The 18,031-nt window shown below is 42.0% G+C and overlaps 2 long non-coding RNA genes across 16 annotated transcripts in view; one reads left to right on the top strand and one right to left on the bottom strand.

The window, feature by feature from the left end:
* The window catches only part of LOC102400844, a 44,509-nt gene that overhangs the window by 10,723 nt on the left and 15,755 nt on the right, over positions 1-18,031 (bottom strand). For 9 of the 15 annotated variants that reach the window (XR_006543553.2, XR_006543552.2, XR_006543562.2 and 6 more), the window contains exons 2-3: positions 17,320-17,441; positions 11,393-11,461 (exon numbers count right to left, since the gene is read on the bottom strand). This is a non-coding gene — a long non-coding RNA (uncharacterized LOC102400844). The remainder of the gene's footprint in view (positions 1-11,392; positions 11,462-17,319; positions 17,442-18,031) is intronic. The other 6 variants (XR_006543557.2, XR_006543556.2, XR_006543559.2 and 3 more) reach the window with 1 other exon arrangement.
* Positions 15,897-17,526, top strand: LOC123328618. The gene is made up of 3 exons (XR_006543570.2): positions 15,897-16,031; positions 16,704-16,845; positions 17,249-17,526. It is a non-coding gene; the product is annotated as an uncharacterized LOC123328618 (long non-coding RNA).

The raw sequence follows: 18,031 nt of genomic DNA, 5'->3' as shown, positions 1-18,031 counted from the left end.
CAACAAGGCCTCTGTCCAACGGGGAGATGTGTCTCTCTCTGAAGCTGTTGTTAGCCCAAGAGGTGGCATCAAGCCCAGGCTCACTGCCTAGCTCCAGTCAAAGCCAAGCTGATACCTTGTCTATGAAATTGGGTGGCTCCTTCTTTTATCTCTTGGAAAAACTGATCACTAAGAAGTTCACAACCAGATGGAATAATCTCCCACCCCCCAACTCCACCCTTTGCAAAGGAGTTAAACCTTTTTGTGTCTTGATCACTTACTGACTTTACCCTGATCTCAATCTACTTGTTTTGCCTTACTCTGTTATGGTTTGCTTCTGTCTAATTTTTGAATTCTCAAATCCTTAGGAAGGGGGATTAAAAATGAGCAAATCAATTAAATGGAATGATTAGACTCAATGGAGATTAGCCATAACATGATCACATTCTATATTCTCTAAGAAGTCTCTGAGATGAGAATTAATTGGGAACTTTGAAATGAATCAGATAACCAGACACATAAATGAATCCTGGAATCACAGACAGGCAGCCATGAAAGGGAATTTTGAGGTTTCCTAATCTAACATTTGGGGTTTCCCTGGTGGCTCAGTGGTAAAGAACCCACCTACCAATGTGGGCGACATGGGCTTGATCCCCTGAATCAGGTAGAGACCCTGGAGAAGGAAATGGCAACTCACTCCAGTATTCTTGCCTGGGAGATCCCATGGACAGAGGAGCTTAGCAGATAGGATCACGATGTGTCTGACATGACTTGGCATCTGAGCATGCAAACTAATATTTGCAATTTAAAGATGGGAATATAAAAACTAAAGACCAGAAAAACTCACCCGAAAGTCAGGAGTGAATGTATGTCAAAGAGTATATCCTTTATAAAGATAACATACTTTATTCAATAATCCATTTTTTTTAAATCAAACTACTACTATTGGTTCCAAATAGGAAAAGGAGTACGTCAAGGCTGTATATTGTCACCCTGCTTATTTAACTTATATGGAGAGTACATCATGAGAAATGCTGGGGCTGGAGGAAGCACAAGTTGGAATCAAGATTGCTGGGAGAAATATCAATCACCTCAGATATGCAGATGACACCACCCTTATGGCAGAAAGTGAAGAAGAACTAAAGAGCCTCTTGATGAAAGTGAAAGAGGAGAGTGAAAAAGTTGGCCTAAAGCTCAACATTCAGAAAAGTAACATCATGGCATCTGGTCCCATCACTTCATGGGAAATAGATGGGGAAACAGGGGAAACAGTGGCTGACTTTATTTTTCTGGGCTCCAAAATCACTGCAGATGGTGATTGCAGCCATGAAATTAAAAGACGCTTACTCCTTGGAAGGAAAGTTATGACCAACCTAGACAGCATATTAAAAAGCAGAGACATTACTTCGTCAACAAAGGTCCATCTAATCAAGGCTATGGTTTTTCCAGTGGTCATGCATGGATGTGAGAGTTGGACTATAAAGAAAGGTGAGTGCCAAAGAATTGATGCTTTTGAACTGTGGTGTTGGAGAAGACTCTTGAAGAGTCCCTTGGACTGCAAAGAGATCCAACCAGTCCATCCTAAAAGAGATCAGTCTTGGGTGTTCATTGGAAGGACTGATGTTGAAGCTGAAGCTCCAATACTTTGGACACCTGATGCAATGCTGGGAAAGATTGAGGGCAGGAGGAGAAGGGGACGACAGACGATGAGATGGTTGGATGGCATCATTATCTCAATGGACATGGGTTTGGGTGGACTTTATGGACTCCGGGAGTTGGTGATGGACAGAGAGGCCTGGTGTGCTGTGGTTCATGGGGTCGCAAAGAGTCAGACACGATTGAGTGACTGAACTGACTGACTACTATGGAAAGGATGGTGTAGCAATGTGGCTTCAGACAGCCCTGACCCAAGATGTACGTTCCTCTCCATGCAATGTAGATCCTTGTACGCACTTCAGAGGGTTGTCCTAATGACCAAATGAGACCTGACCCGTGCAGCCTTCAGTGCAATTCGTGCCATCTAGCCAAGCTAAGGAGTGTCAGCTATGTGCTTCCAGTGTCCAGGCTCTCAGCATGACGTTCTTTCCCCTTGTGATGGAGCAGAAGAATCTAGCATCCCAGCCATTGAGATACTGGGATTACAAGCTCTGAACTATTGCCCTCACTCCATCAGCTTCCAGTTACAAAGGGAGGTCTTGAGTGAATCACTGATTGGAAAACTCTTATGGTTACATAGTAGCAATTGTTCTTGGTCAGTTGCTAAGTCATGTCCAACTCTTTGCCACCCCATGGACTGCAGCATGCCAGGTTTCCCTGTCCTTCACCATTTTCCTGAGCTTGCTCAAACTCATGTCCATTGGAGCTTTCCTGGTGGCTCAGTCAGTAAAGAATCCACCTGCAATGTGGGAGACCTCAGTTTGATCTCTGGGTTGGGAAGATCCCTTGGAGGGGGGCATGGCAAAACACTCCAGTATTTTGCCTGGAGAATTCTGTGACCAGAGGAGCCTGGCGGTCTGCAGTCCATGGGGTCGGAAGGAGTTGGACACGACTGAGTGACTAAGCACAGCAGACAGCACAGCACATGTCCATTGAGTCAGTGATGCCATCCAACCATCTCATCCTCTGTCACCTCCTTCTCCTGCCCTCAATCCTTCCCATCATCAGGTTTTGGATTTTTTCCCAATGAGTGGTGGCCAAAGCGTTGGAGCTTCAGCTTCAGCATCAGTCAGTCCTTCCAACGCATACTCAAGGTTGATTTGCTTTAGGATTGACTGGTTTGATCTCCTTGCTGTCCAAGGGATTCTTGAGAGTCTTCTCCAATACCACAATTCAAAAGTATCAATTTGAATTGCGATTCTATTATAATAGTGGTTAACACAGAACAAATTTACTTAAAAAAACAAAACAAAACAAAACAAAAACAAAAAACATAAAGCTGGGACACACAACTCGGCTCCGTACTAGAGAATCAATGATTCCATTACAGAGAAAATCACACATCAGATTGGGCCTAATAGGATCCCCCTGGTGCCAGCACAATGGATCAATATAGATGGATAAAATGTCCAATTTGCTGCAGTGATAGCTATGTATACTTCAGACAGAGTCACCAAACTATTAAAATCAGACAGCTCTAGGCTTTGATTTTTTCTTATTATCTTCAGATAACCTCCCACGCTAACTTAACCTACCAAAGACCAAAACGGTGCAAGTGTAAGGAAAAGAGAGTTTTTTCAATCCTTGTCACTGTGAACCTTTGGTTCTGCCAGACCATCTTCCTCACCTAGCTTTGGTATTTCACCAGCTCTGGGCCAGAGACGCTCTGGAACTCTATTTCTTTCCTACAATGCCTGTCTGGGCAAGGCTTTGAATCTCCATGTTCTCATATTTAAAACAGGAGAAACAATATCCACCTTGCTAGGATGTTTGAGAGTGGGACAAAACTTACAGTTTCCAATACACGGTAGAAGCTCGTGTGTGCTGTACGGGCTCAGTCGCGTCCGACCCTTTGTGACCCTATGAACTTCTTTGTCCATGGGATTTTCCAGGCAAGAATACTGGAGCAGGTTGCCGTTTCCTCCTCCAGGAGATCTTCTAAACCCAGGAATCAAGCCCGCATCTCTAGCATTTCCTGCGTTGTAGGCAGATTCTTTACTGCTGAGCCACAGGGGAAACCCCGTAGTGGAAGCATAATGCTGCTGCTAAGTTGCTTCAGTCACATAATAATAGTGGCTTATTCATCCTAGCCTCTTTCTCTTTGCCTGTAGAATTAGCTCTTCTAGAATGTGTTCATGTCTCTTCTCTATCTAAATCCCATTTATTTTTCAAGATCAGATTAAGGCAATACATCCTCCTGGATACACTGCTGGGAAGTGTATGGACACTTCCCAGTCCATACAGACCTGGCACTTTGAATTTCTAGCACGTAATGTCAGAATCACCTACTTATAAGATTAGAGAAAGGTACTGGTATGTGACATTCAAGATGGCAGCAGGCTTGCCATCCATGTTTTAGCTGTTCTCCCTACCCCTCCCCCATTATTCTAGTCATGCTAGACCAGCCCACAGCCATACTACTTATAAATACTGTAATTAGTATAAACTATGTTTTTTGAGAGGCAGATCCATGTCTTATTCTCTGAAGTCTAGCACTGTTTCAGAATCATAGCAGAATCCCAGGTGCATAAACTTCCTAGGGCTGCATAACAAAATACCACAACTTGGGTGCCTGAAAGTCTATTCTTTCACTGTTTGGTTCAAGAGGCTAGAAGTACAATAAGGTGAGCCATGCTCTTTCCAAAGATCCTTTCAGGGAGGACCTTTCCTTACGTCTTCCAGCCAGTAGCCCCAGGAATCCCTTGGCTTGCAGCAGTATCACAGTCTTCTTGGTCCCTATTGCCACGTGGCATTCTCTCTGTGTGCAAGCCTGAGTCCTCACAAGAATCATCTTTAACAACCTTATTTCTACAAATAGTCTCTAAGGCAACCCAGGCTTTTTCTAGCATGAATCTCAAAAGTCTTCAAGCTTCTACCCATTATTCATTTCAAAGCCATGTCCACAGTTTTAGGTATCTGTTACAGGGCACACTACTCTTGATTCCAAACTCTGAATCAGTCAGGATTCTTGAGAGAAAGAGAATCAACAGCAAGTGTGTATCTGTCTGTCTCTCTGTATGTATGTGTCTGTAGATAGATAAATGATAGATGGATAAACAGATATATAAATAGATTTATTTTAAGGAATTGGTTCATGCAACTGTGGGGCTGGCAAGTCTAAAGTTTTCAGCACAGCCCAGCAGCCTGAACACTCAAGCAGGATTTCTATGCTGCAGCTTTGAGGCAGAATTTCTATTCCTCCAAGAAACTTCAGTTTTTGCTCCTAAGGTCTTCAACTGATTAGATGAGGCCCACCCACACTATCAAAGGTGATCTTCTTTAAGTCCACTGATTAGAGATGTTAATCACATCTTCAAAATATCTTCACAGTAACATCTAGACTAGTGTTTGATCAAAGAACTGGCACCAAAACCTAAGCAAGTAGTCACACAGACTTAACTATTGCATAGGGCTTGGAGTCCTGGTTAAGTTTTTACCTTTGTCATTAACTTACTTGGAATCACTGCTAATTCATACTGCCTTTCATTTACTCCACTGTAAAAGGGAAAAGTTTGGAGCAACTCCAGAAAATCCCATCAAGCTCTAAAATCTATACTTTATACAATGTAGACTCCAGCTTGCCCTGAATTGCTCCCCTTCCTTCTGGACCTCCTCTGTCCATCAGTCATTGATTTCACTATCATTCCTGTCCATATTCCCTTTTCTAAACCCCCTCCCTCCTCTAAGCCTACTTCTTAGCTAACACTATTGATCTCAGAGGCATGAGGTGGGGAGACTTGACATGGATCATATTAAACATGCCACTCTCAAGGAGCATTTCAGTGGGTAAAAGAATACACCTGCAGTGCAGGAGATGCAGGTTTGATTCTTGGGTCAGTTGCATGGCAACTCACTCCAGTATTCTTGCCTGGAGAATCCCATGGACAGAGGAGCCTGGTGAGCTACAGTCCATAGGGTTGCTAAGAGTGGGACGTGACTGATGCGACATAGCACACATGCACTCTTGATGGAAAGAAAATTTATCTTGGCTAGTTATTTATTCAGTTGGATGAGAGGACAAATGCTGTCTCCTTGAATGATACAAAATAAGAGAACAAACCACTTTGTTAGGCCTAAGCTGGAAACAAACAGAAGACTGTAGACACAACACAGTTCCAACCCCATGAGTCATTTGAATTACCTGATGAAGAAATTGAGCAGATACAGGGCAATGGGCTATAATGAGCACACACAGATGCCACTTGAATCCTGTACATATGGCACCTTTTTTTGCAGACATCTTATTTTCTTTAGCCCCAAAGTATTCCTAATATTTCAGATTCACGCTGTGATTTTTTTTTTTTTTTTTTAAGCAGAATGACATGACAGCAGCTCAGAGTTATATCAGTGATTATATTCTGCTCAGATGAGAATGATTACGAGTTCCAAGCTGCTGGGGAAACCTCTAGCAACCATCAGGAAAACAATTTCTTTGTGTAAAATAATTAGAGCATTTTTAGTGAAGAAGTTAAAAAAGAAGGCTGTGAGGTCTCTTGGATCTGAGGAATTTTCTCCCTGCCATCCATGAGCTAAAGGGTTAAGTCCCTAAAGCCTCAGGTTCAGTTCAGTTCAGTTCAGTCACTCAGTTGTGTCCGACTCTTTGCAATCCCATGAACCACAGCACGCCAGGCCTCCCTGTCCATCAACAACTCCCGGAGTTTTCCCAAACTCAGGTCCATTGAGTTGGTGATGCTATCCAACCATCTCATCCTCTGTCATCCCCTTCTACTCCTGCCCTCAATCTTTCCCAGCATCAGGGTCTTCTCAAATGAGTCAGCTCTTCGCATCAAGTGGCCAAAGTATTGAAGTTTCAGCTTCAACATCAGTCCTTCCAATGAACACCCAGGACTGATCTCCTTTAGGATGGACTGGTTGGATCTCCTTGCAGTCCAAGGGACTCTCAAGAGTCTTCTCCAAACCACACATCAAAAGCATCAATTCTTTGGCACTCAGCTTTCTTCACAGTCCAACTCTCACATCCATACATGACCACTGGAAAAACCATAACCTTGACTAGATGGACCTTTGTTGACAAAGTAATGTCTCTGATTTTGAATATGCTGTCTAGGTTGGTCATAACTTTCCTTCCAAGGAGTAAGCGTCTTTTAATTTCATGGCTGCAATCACCATCTGTCGTGATTTTGAAGCCCCCCAAAATAAATTCTGACACTGTTTCCACTGTTTCCCCATCTATTTGCCATGAAGTGATGGGATCGGATGCCATGATCTTTGTTTTCTGAATGTTGAGCTTTAAGCCAACTTTTTCACTCTCCACTTTCACTTTCATCAAGAGGCTTTTTAGTTCTCCTTCACTTTCTGCCATAAAGACAGTGTCATCTGCATATCTGATGTTATTGATATTTCTCCCAGAAATCTTGATTCCAGCTTGTGCTTCATCCAACCCAGCGTTTCTCATGATGTACTCTGCATAGAAGTTAAATAAGCAGGGTGACAGTATACAGCCTTGACGTACTCCTTTTCCTATTTGGAACCAGTCTATTGTTCCATGTCCAGTTCTAACTGTTGCTTCCTGATCTTCACACAGGTTTCTTAAGAGGCATGTCAGGTGGTCTGGTATTCCCATCTCTTTCAGAATTTTCCACAGTTTATTGTGATCCACACAGTCAAAGGCTTTGGCAGAGTCAATAAGCAGAAATAAATGTTTTTCTGGAACTCTCTTGCTTTTTTGATGATCCAGTGCATGTTGGCAATTTGATCTCTGGTTCCTCTGCTTTTTCTAAAACCAGCTAAAACGTCTGAAAGTTCATGGTTCACTTATTGCTGAAGCCTGGCTTGGAGAATTTTGAGCATTACTTTACTAGCGTGTGAGATGAGTGCAATTGTGCGGTAGTTAGAGCATTCCTTGGCATTGCCTTTCTTTGGGATTGGAATGAAAACTGACCTTTTCCAGTCCTGTGGCCACTGCTGAGTTTTCCAAATTTCCTGGCATGTTGAGTGCAGCACTTTTACAGCATCATCTTTCAGGATTTGAAATAGCTCAATGGGAATTCCATCACCTCTACTATCTTTGTTCCTCGTGATGCTTCCTAAGGTCCACTTGACTTCACATTCCAGGATGTCTGGCTCTAGGTGAGTGATCACACCATCGTGATTATCTGGGTCGTGAAGATCTTTTTTGTACAGTTCTTCTGTGTATTCTTGCCACCTCTTCTTAATATCTTCTGCTTCTGTTAGGTCCATACCATTTCTGTCCTTTATTGAGCCCATCTTTGCATGAAATGTTCCCTTGGTATCTCTGATTTTCTTGAAGAGGTCTCTAGTCTTTCCCATTCTATTGTTTTCCTCTATTTCTTTGCATTGATTGTTGAGGAAGGCTTTCTTATCTCTCCTTGCTATTCTTTGGAACTCTGTAATCAAATGGGTATATCTTTCCTTTTCTCCTTTGCTTTTCACTTCTCTTTTTTCACAGCTATTTGTAAGGCCTCCTCAGACAGCCATTTTGCTTTTTTGCATTTCCTTTTTCTTGGGGATGGTCTTGATCCCTGTCTCCTGTACAATGTCATGAAACTCTGTCCATAGTTCATCAGGCACTCTGTCAGATATAGTCCCTTAAATCTATTTCTCACTTCCATGGTATAATCATAAGGGATTTGATTTAGGTCATATCTGAATGGTCTAGTGGTTTTCCCCTCTTTCTTCAATTTAAGTCTGAATTTGGCAATAAATAGTTCATGATCTCAGCCACAGTCAGCTCCCGGTCTTGTTTTTGCTGATTGTATAGAGCTTCTCCATCTTTGACTGCAAAGAATATAATCAATCTGATTTTGGTGTTGACCATCTGGTGAGGTCCATGTGTAGAGTCCTCTCTTGTGTTGTTGGAAGAGGGTGTTTGCTATGACCAGTGCGTTCTCTTGGCAGAACTCTATTAGCCTTTGCCCTGCTTCATTCTGTACTCCAAGGCCAAATTTGCCTGTTACTCCAGGTGTTTCTTGACTTCCTACTTTTGCATTCCAGTCCCCTATAATGAAAAGGACATCTTTTTTGGGTGTTAGTTCTAAAAGGTCTTGTAGTTCTTCATAGAACTGTTCAACTCAGCTTCTTCAGCTTACTGGTCAGGGCATAGACTTGGATTACCGTGATATTGAAGGGTTTGCCTTGGAAACGAACAGAGATCATTCTGTCATTTTTGAGCTTGCATTCAAGTACTGCATTTTAGACTCTTTTGTTGACTATGATGGCTACTCCATTTCTTTTAAGGGATTCCTGCCCACAGTAGTAGGTATAATGGTCATCTGAGTTAAATTCCCCCATTCCAGTCCATCTTAGTTTGCTGATTCCTAGAATGTTGACGTTCACTCTTGCTATCTCCTGTTTGATCATTTTCAATTTGCCTTGATTCATGGACTTAACATTCCAGGTTCCTATGCAATATTGCTCTTTACAGCATCAGACCCTGCTTCTATCACCAGTCACATCCACAACTGGGTGTTGTTTTTGCTTTGGCTCCATCCCTTCATTCTTTCTGGAGTTATTTCTCCACTGATCTCCAATAGCATATTGGGCACCTACCGACCTGGGGAGTTCATCTTTCAGTGTCCTATCTTTTTAAAAGCCTTTTCATAGTGTTCATGGGGTTCTCAAGGCAAGAATACTGAAGTGGTTTGCCATTCTCTTCTCCAGTGGACCACATTCTGTCAGACCTCTCCACCATGACCCATCCATCTTGAGTGGCCCCACACGGTATGGCTTAGTTTCTTTGAGTTAGACAAGGCTGTGGTCCATGTGATCAGATTGGCTAGTTGTCTGTGATTGTGGTTTCAGTCTGTCTGCACTCTGATGCCCTCTCTCAGCGCCTACCGTCTTACTTGGGTTTCTCTTACCTTGGTCATGGGGTATCTCTTCACGGCTGCTCTAGCATAGTGCAGCTGCTGCTCCTCACTTTGGACGTGGGGTATCTCCTCAAGGGTGCCACTCCTGACCTTGGACATGGGGTTGCTCCTCAAGGCCGCCACTCCTGACCTTGGATGTCAGCTTCAGGTTTCTTACTTTTAAATTAGAAATAATAATATAGCCACCTTATATAATCGTGATGATTGAATGAGAAATACATCATCACATATATTGTAAAGTGTATCATGAAAAGATGGTGTGTAAGAAATATCCACAAAGTGAAAAGTGAAAAGTCTTAATTGAGGATCCCGGAGAGTCACTAGGTGAGAGACTAGGTTGTTATTAAAACATGCTAAATTTCTCCTTTCAAGAGCAGACCATCTGTCCACCCCTCCACCTAACACTGGCCGTGTGCCTTGCTTTGGCCAATGAGATGTTAACTGACTCGGCCGGTCCCAGGGCAAAGACAGGAGAAACACGGATCACAGAAGCCATGGTGAGCTGATCCTAGATAACTCTTATAAGCGTGTGGATGCCCATCAGACCCTCAGCTGACCACAGACAATGAGGACAAAGAGTTGTTGCTGTAGGCTACTGCGCTTGGGAGCAGTTTGTTAGGCAGTAATTTTGTGACATTAACTAACTTATCTTCTCTCTCCATAGGGTGATCTTATGTTTCATTTTACCTGGAAGTGGTATGGTTTACACCTGTTTTTCAGTGTATCAATCTTTTTAACACTTTCTTAGATTTTTCCTTTTCTTTCTTTTTCTTCCTTTCTTCTTCTCTCCCTTCTTCTCTTTATCCCTCCCTTCTCCCCTTGGGTGTCCAGCATCCTGGGCCCAGTAACCCCAAATGACTGATGCTCCCAGAGAAGGAAGCAGAAATCTGTCCCTGACAGCTTCTAATTTCTTTCTTTCTCTCTCTTTTTTTTTTTTGACTTTTTGCCTTATCCCTTGAAACTTGCCTTTAACTGCAACTCTTAAGACTCCAAGGTTTGGGTCAAGAAGGTTCTTGTTAAATATTTTTAATGGCAGTCTGCGATGGTGCAGTGTTTTGATGTTCTCATGAGGTTACAACTTGCATTCTTTTAAATGTCCTTAAACATCGTGGCTCACATCGACTTAGAAGAACCTCTATTCAGTAGTGAGAAATGCCAACAATATGCATTAAAAACAAGATGCTCTTTTGTGTCACAAGCCAAGAAAAGTTTTAGAAAACTTACTTCAAGGCCATATCATTACCTATGTGCCAGCTACCAACTAAGTGGAAAGTGTTGAAGTCATATCTCAAGTGACAATGCTGTGTTGTGCCTGTTCTTGATTATATTGCATTGTAGGGCAAAAGTGACAAGTTTCAGGGACTTTCTACAGCATGCAACTGTAGAAAGTCAGAGTGAAATGGTCACAAAGAGTTTTTGAGAAAGTTATAATTAGCATCTGGTGCAAAGACCACCGTTTTCTCATTGTTCAAAGTGAATCTGATGCATCATAGCAGCAAACATGTTACAAAGCGTTTTCTATAAACTGTGACTCATGTGTGGTACAAGAGTGGGCTTCTCTGCTGCATCTTTCTATTAGTCATGTCTATCGTTATTGGAGGTGTAACTGTTAATGCTTCAGGGTTAATACCTTTTAAAAATCACTCAGAGGAGAATGCTGTGGTCAGTTTAACGTGACAATACATGAGTTGTCATGCAGGGGTCTTTGAAAACTAGTATCTATTTTTTAGTTTATATATATATATATATATAATGTCAAAGGTCATAGATACTCCCAGGAATTGTGCAGCTAAAATGGGGGCAATTTGAAGATCACATATCTGGTAGCAACCATTCATGTAATTCTCAGGACATGACCTTCCAGATTCAACTGTGATACGCGTAAGCAGTGCAATTTCCGTTCGTACCTGACTGTGACCCTTTTCATTTTAGATGACATTGCTCCATGTGTCATTTCCTTGAATTTACAGAGTCACCTGTGGGGAGGATAGAGCAAGGTCACAATTCTCCTAAGATTTATATAGAAAAAATTGAAAAAGAGCCATATTTCCCCTTTTTACGTTTTCTGCACCCCCATTTTATCCTAAGTACGATCTAATAGGAAAAACAGTATAAACGTTAGATTCCTTCTCTGCCCAAGGCTGTTGAAGTTCAAAGGAAAATGAAATTGTGCAAACTTGATTAATTGAAAGGAAAATTTATTGTAAGGATCAATATGTCTATGTCTTTTCAGCCTAGACATACAGGTAACATCATCCTGCTAGACTTCATAGGAACAGAGATGGAAACTAGGGCTGTCCTCTCTTTCCTCCAAGGGCCACCTTGAATTCCTTATTTCTGCTTTTCTTCATCTCCTGTTTGGTTCAGTTGATTTCCTCCAGGACCTGCCATGGCCAGCAGCCCCTAGCTCCCCACACACAACTGCATAGCTACAGCTCCACCACCATTGGTAAGTAGTTACAGGGCTTCATAAAAACACAGAAAACGTAGATGACTCAACCCTTCCTATGAATGGGTTCCCTCAGGACAAAGTGTCGTCTTCCATCCTCAGCTACGGATAGGGCAATGGGAAGTTTTAGAACAATGTTGGAAAATTAAACATCTAATTAACCTCTGTTAATATTTTCCATGTGCCAGTCACTGGGCTAAATATTTAATATATATATTTTAAAATTTTGTCTAATTGGCAAACCTGTAGATAGTATTATTATTCTTATTTTACCAACGAAGAAACTGATTCACTGACTTGTCAAAGACTGCAGGTTAGAAAATTGTGAAGTTATTCTTTTTGTTCTGGGCAACTGGTTCCAAAACCATGCTTTTATTCCCTCTGCCATATTGCATTTCATAATGTCTAAATTCAATACTATCTAAACCTTAAGGAATCATTTGAGACATTTACGGAGCTTTTACATTTGAGGCCAAAGTTTATTTGGATCCCTAAATGTCTAAGAAGTATTAAAAAAAAAAAAAATTGAGAATAAAAGGAAGACAGCAGTGAGACACTCACATCACACATTCACACCCACTGATTAAAACAGTGAGGCAGTATTGTAAGGTGCAAGGTAATAAAGATTACAGAAAACAACCCATCTTATCTATGAGTACTTAGTATATGATGAAGCTAATACTTCAAATCATCAGAGAAAGAATAAATTATTTCCAAAGTGAGGCAAAAACATTAGCCAAGAGAATAGAGTCATATTTCACAACATACAGAATTTTAAATTTTAAATTCTGGACACATTAAGTGTATATGTCATTTATTTAATACATATTTATAAAATATCACTATTACCTAATGCTATACGTAGCAAGCATTGACTCATATCCAAAATGAGTCTTATGTCAGTTTTGTCATTTCGATAAAACTGATTCTCTTTGAGTCTAATTTTTTCACTCACCAAACATTTACTGAGCACTTTCACTGGGCCATGCACTAGGATTGCAGTCAATCAGCACAGTCTCTGCCTCTATTTATCAATTCTGTTATTCTTCCATGTTTCCCATAGTACCCAGTTTCATTTTCAGAGTTTTGGATAGTCACTATGGCTGAGAATTTTACTGTATTAAAGCACATAGAAGAAAAAAAAAAGAGAAAACGGAGAAAGAGGAGATGGAGGAGATGGAGAAGGAAGAGAAAGGGAAGGAAGAAAGAAAAGAAGGAAGAAAGGGAGGGAAGAGGAAGGAAGGAAGAGAGGAAGGAAGACTATTGATTAGCTGCTGCATTTAGGAGAAGTATATTCTAGTTGTACAGGTACACAAACAAATTACTTCACTACAATGTGATAGATGCTAAAAATGATATAATGACTGGCTGCTAAGGATGCACAGAGGAAGAGCATTTAGTTGGATGTAGGGATCCCAGGAAGATTTTCTGAAAATCATGATGCTGGAGCAGGGTTCTAAAGGCCAACAGAAGTCAACCGTTGGAAGAAAAGAATAGGTACAGATTGAATAAGTACATACTGAATTGACTGAATAAGTAATGAATGATTGATTGAATGGATCAATAAGTAAGAGGATGGAGGAATCAAAAATGTCTGTGAGTTCTGACCTCTCGACTTTTAATTAGCCATTGGAGAAAAGAGATAGAAACAGAGGGATCCAATTATTCTCCCAGAACAAATCTAAAGAGAACTTCTCTGTTAGAACGCTTTTGGCTGCGTGTAGCAGAATATACAGAGAAGGCAATGGCACCCCACTCCAGTAGTCTTGCTTGGAAAATCCCATGGACGGAGGAGCCTGGTAGGCTGCAGTCCATGGGGTCGCTAAGAGTCGGGCACGACTGAGCGACTTCACTTTCACTTTTCACTTTCACGCATTGGAGAAGGAAATGGCAACCCACTCCAGTGTTCTTGCCTGGAGAATCCCAGGGATGGGGGAGCCTGGTGGGCTGCTGTCTATGGGGTCGAGTAGAGTCAGACACGACTGAAGTGACTTAGCAGCAGCAGCAGCAGCAGAATATAGGACAAAACAAGGCATACATAGTAAATGAATCTCTAAGGATGCAAATTCCTAAGACAGAAATTTGGGTTGTTCCACAGGTCAGTTACACATCAGGCCTCTGGGCAATGTCTCTCTAGTTGTCTTGTATAAAAACAACAATCCTGGTGTGTGTTTCCTCCATTCTCACACTACTCCACCACACTACTCACTTCTGACACTACATGCATGGAAAAATCCACACATCAAACAATTCTGTGACAGAAGTATTAAAACTTGACATTTTTTACCTGGAACTACTGAAGACAGTGTCAAGGGATCCATCCCATGAGATTACACTCCTCCTACTACATACACACACACACACTTCAGACACCAATTACAAGGCCACGTTGTTACCTGTGCTTCTGATCAATACTCTACAAATTAGAGGTTCCCACAAGCCCCTCTCAAGGATTGATTAGCTTGTTAGTGTGGCTCACGGAATTCAGGAAACCAGTCTACTCACTAGATTTGTTGTTGTTCAGTCTCTAAGTCATGTCTGACTCTTTTCAACCCCACAGACTGCAGCACACCAAGCCTCTCTGTCCCTCACTATCTCCTGGAGTTTGCCGAAGTTCATGTCCATTGAGTCAGTGATGCTATCCAACCATCTCATCCTCTGCCACCCTCTTTTCCTTTTGCTTTCAATCTTTCCGAGCATCAGGGTCTTTTCCACTGAGTCGGCTGTTTGCATCAGATGGCCAAAGTATTGGAGCTTCAGCCTACTAGATTAACATTTTATAGCAAATGATATTAAAAGCTACTAATAAACAGGTGGGAGAAGAGATATGTAGGGTGGGGACTAGAAGAGTCCTGAGCACAGGAGTTTCTGTCCTCACAAAGCCTGGGGTACATCACTCTCCAAATACAAGATTGCCTTCTGGTTTAACCTGGAAGCTCTCTGAAATGTCCTTTTGGGGTTTTATTTGGCAGCTTCATTACATAGACATAATCGATGAAGTCACTGGCCTGTGATGACTGAACTCAATCTCCAGCCCCTCTCCTTTCCCTGGGGGTTAGAGGATGCAGCTGAAATTCCCAATCCTCTAGTCAAAGTTGGTTCCCCTGGCACCAGTCCCCATCCTTAGAGGCTTTCCAAAAGTCACTTCATTATCATAAACTCAGGTATATGAAAGGGACTTGCTATATGCGACAAAAGACATTCATTTCACAGCTATCATGCAGTTTTAGCAACTGAGAACCAAAAGAAACATTCTAACAAAAAATACCCATCATTCCATTAGGCCTGACTGTATCACATGACCCTGCTTAGCCACAATTAAGGCTTGAGAAAAAAAAAGCATCTGGCATTTCAGCCTGTTTAGAGGGAATTGGATTTGACCATCACAGAAGAAGTGTGTTAGGTGAATACTAAAGAATTGCCAGCATGTACCTGTGATACCCTCTATATCCCAATAAAACACATACGTACATCAGTTCCTAAATATGAATAGTAAGGGATAATCATTTAGATGTGTTCTGTAACTAATGCTATGTCTTATGTTCTCTTAGGCACAGGATTGGTCTCATAATAAAAGAAGTGACTTTCTGTTAAAGGGAATATAGATAGCAATGCAGAAAACATCGTTTCTCGTCACTGGTCTTCCACCTATGTCAACTTTGAGGAAATCAATGCTTCCACTATAAAGATGGCGCTGAGAGCAAGTGAACATTGACTACATGCTGGGCTCTTTACCAGGAACATGACACACATCGACTCATTCATTTCTCACACTGACCCTATGAAGCAGCATTAGACCGGAACTGAGGCTCACTGGGTCAACTTTTGTCTCAAGTCAGAGAGCTGAGTGCCGGTAGAGCTGGGTGTCCATCCATGGCTCATTAAAGAGCATCCTTCTGTAAGAACATCCACCTGTCAGGAGGTGATTCCACATCTATCTAAATATGCTAGACATTCTTCGGATACAACTGAGCGACTGAACTGAACTGAACTGAACTGAGACATTCTTCTTTTGCAAGCACTCCTGCTGGGAATCTCAGCACTGAGGAAAGCAGGAGATGTCTCCTTAAGGGCCCCTCTTCCCAGATGGCTCAGTGGTAAGGAATTTGCCTGCCAATGCAGGAGCCTCGGGAGATGCAGGTTCCATAACTCCATAGACAGAGGAGCCTGGTCAGCTACAATTCATGGGGTCACAGAGTTGGACACAACTGAGCAACTGAGTGCACACTCACTTACTTATTCACTTTTTATATCATGGGGTCTCACATTGTGGTCCATCTTCCTAGTTCAGGATATTTACACAGCTTGTGCAATGATAACCATCAATCATACTTGAAACAACTATGAGAACAAAAAATACCAAGGGTTTGCCTGAGCTCTGCAGAACCTTTCATCCGAAAGATTATGTAATTTGTTTTGAACCTACACATTCATTACTCATTCAGCAGATATTAACAGAGCATGCCCTGGACATTTATAGATGTTTATAAATGTGGATCTGTGATCAGCCTTTAATTTACCAAATATTTCCTGATTTTCTACTATGTGCCAGATGTGGTGATAGATTCTGATAGGTTCAAAAAAAAAAAAAAAAAAAATCAACAAAACCTGGTCCCTGCCCTCAGGAATTCTGTGACTTGAGAATCATTCTTCAATCACTCCAGAAAAATAAATTAAAAATGTGCTGCCCTTTTCCCTAATGTGAGAGCATAATCACATGTATAAAGTCATAGAATATATGCTGGTATTTCTGTTTTCACCCACTCCAGCCACATTCTTCAGGCTTCTTTGCACTGTTCCAACCCCTGTGGCCTGTTGGATCTGAATTCCTTTGCCTGATGGCACCTAGTTGGGTTTGGCCAATGAGACTCACCAGTGGGAAACTGCAGCGGGAAGGGGATAAGACACAGCGTAAGTCATTTCTTTTCTGTTCCCTCTTGAGTCACCGCTGTGTGTGTAGGAGGGACTGTGTCTGCTGGGGACTATGGCTCCCACTGGTGGCCTTCTCCAGACCCCTGGGTGGGTTCCTCCAGGGTTCCAACTCTCAATAGGCTCCAGTAATACTGTTTTTCTTTTGCATCCTTTCTGCCCTGGGAGTGACAATGGCTTCCGGACTTTATGGGTCTCTGGGTGCCTTATTCTTTCTTATTTATTCTCTTAACCTGGCACAGACAGCTGTAAAGAGTCTCTGTGTTAACATTTCCTCATTTGAAACATCTGGGGTAAATGCTGTTTCTTACTGGGACCCTAGCTAATCGGAATATCAAAGCTGACCACATTTTAGGAATCATCTAATCTCCTTTCCATTTTACAGGGACAGAAATCAGGTCCAGACAGCATGGCACTTGAATGAGTTCGCCCACGGGAAGAATAAAACCAGCTCACCTGCCTATCCTGGCTCCTGTGACAACGCATCCCAGACCACCTCCTGGCCTTGTTTCCTCTGAAGGGTCTGATCTTCCAAGTTTTGGACAGTGTTCCCTTCTGCCAGTGTTGAATCCTGCAAGCTAAGGACATGAATGAACTGAGTCATCTCCACAGAGCTTCATTAATTTCAAGGCAATTTAAGATTTCTGAGTCATAGGTTTCAGCCACTTAGACTTTCCCAGCCGGTACTGCACTTGCCCACACACATTTTTCTTTCAAGATCGCATCTGGGTCTAGCTGTGTGGCTTGCCCACTCTTTATCAGTTTTAGAGAGAATCCAGCCTCATAGAGTGATCTGTGCTGGGCTATGACTTTTCCAATTGCCGTGTGCAGGGGAGTTTGCACGAGGACTTAATGGAATTAGCCGTCTATAGCTTGATCCAGACTCTAACCACCAGAGACACGCACATTTCCACATTCTATAGCCAACACCGTATTTCACCCAGCCTCCCAAGGAAACTCAGTTCTACCATACGGTGACTCCACTCTCTGAATAATACTTAGCAACTCGATGAACAAAGAATGAATCATATCTTAGCCATCTTGGCCAAATATTGTTTCATATAGCCACGGCATTAGTAATATATATATTTTCTTTCTTTTTTTTTTTAAAGAGGACTTCCTGCAACGCCCACTGGAAATGAAGAACTAGACCTCACTGGAGGGAGAC

The sequence above is a fragment of the Bubalus bubalis genome, chromosome 12 (genome assembly GCF_019923935.1).
Source record: "Bubalus bubalis isolate 160015118507 breed Murrah chromosome 12, NDDB_SH_1, whole genome shotgun sequence".
Taxonomy (NCBI): domain Eukaryota; kingdom Metazoa; phylum Chordata; class Mammalia; order Artiodactyla; family Bovidae; genus Bubalus; species Bubalus bubalis.
This window is presented reverse-complemented; position numbering and strand designations above follow the sequence as displayed.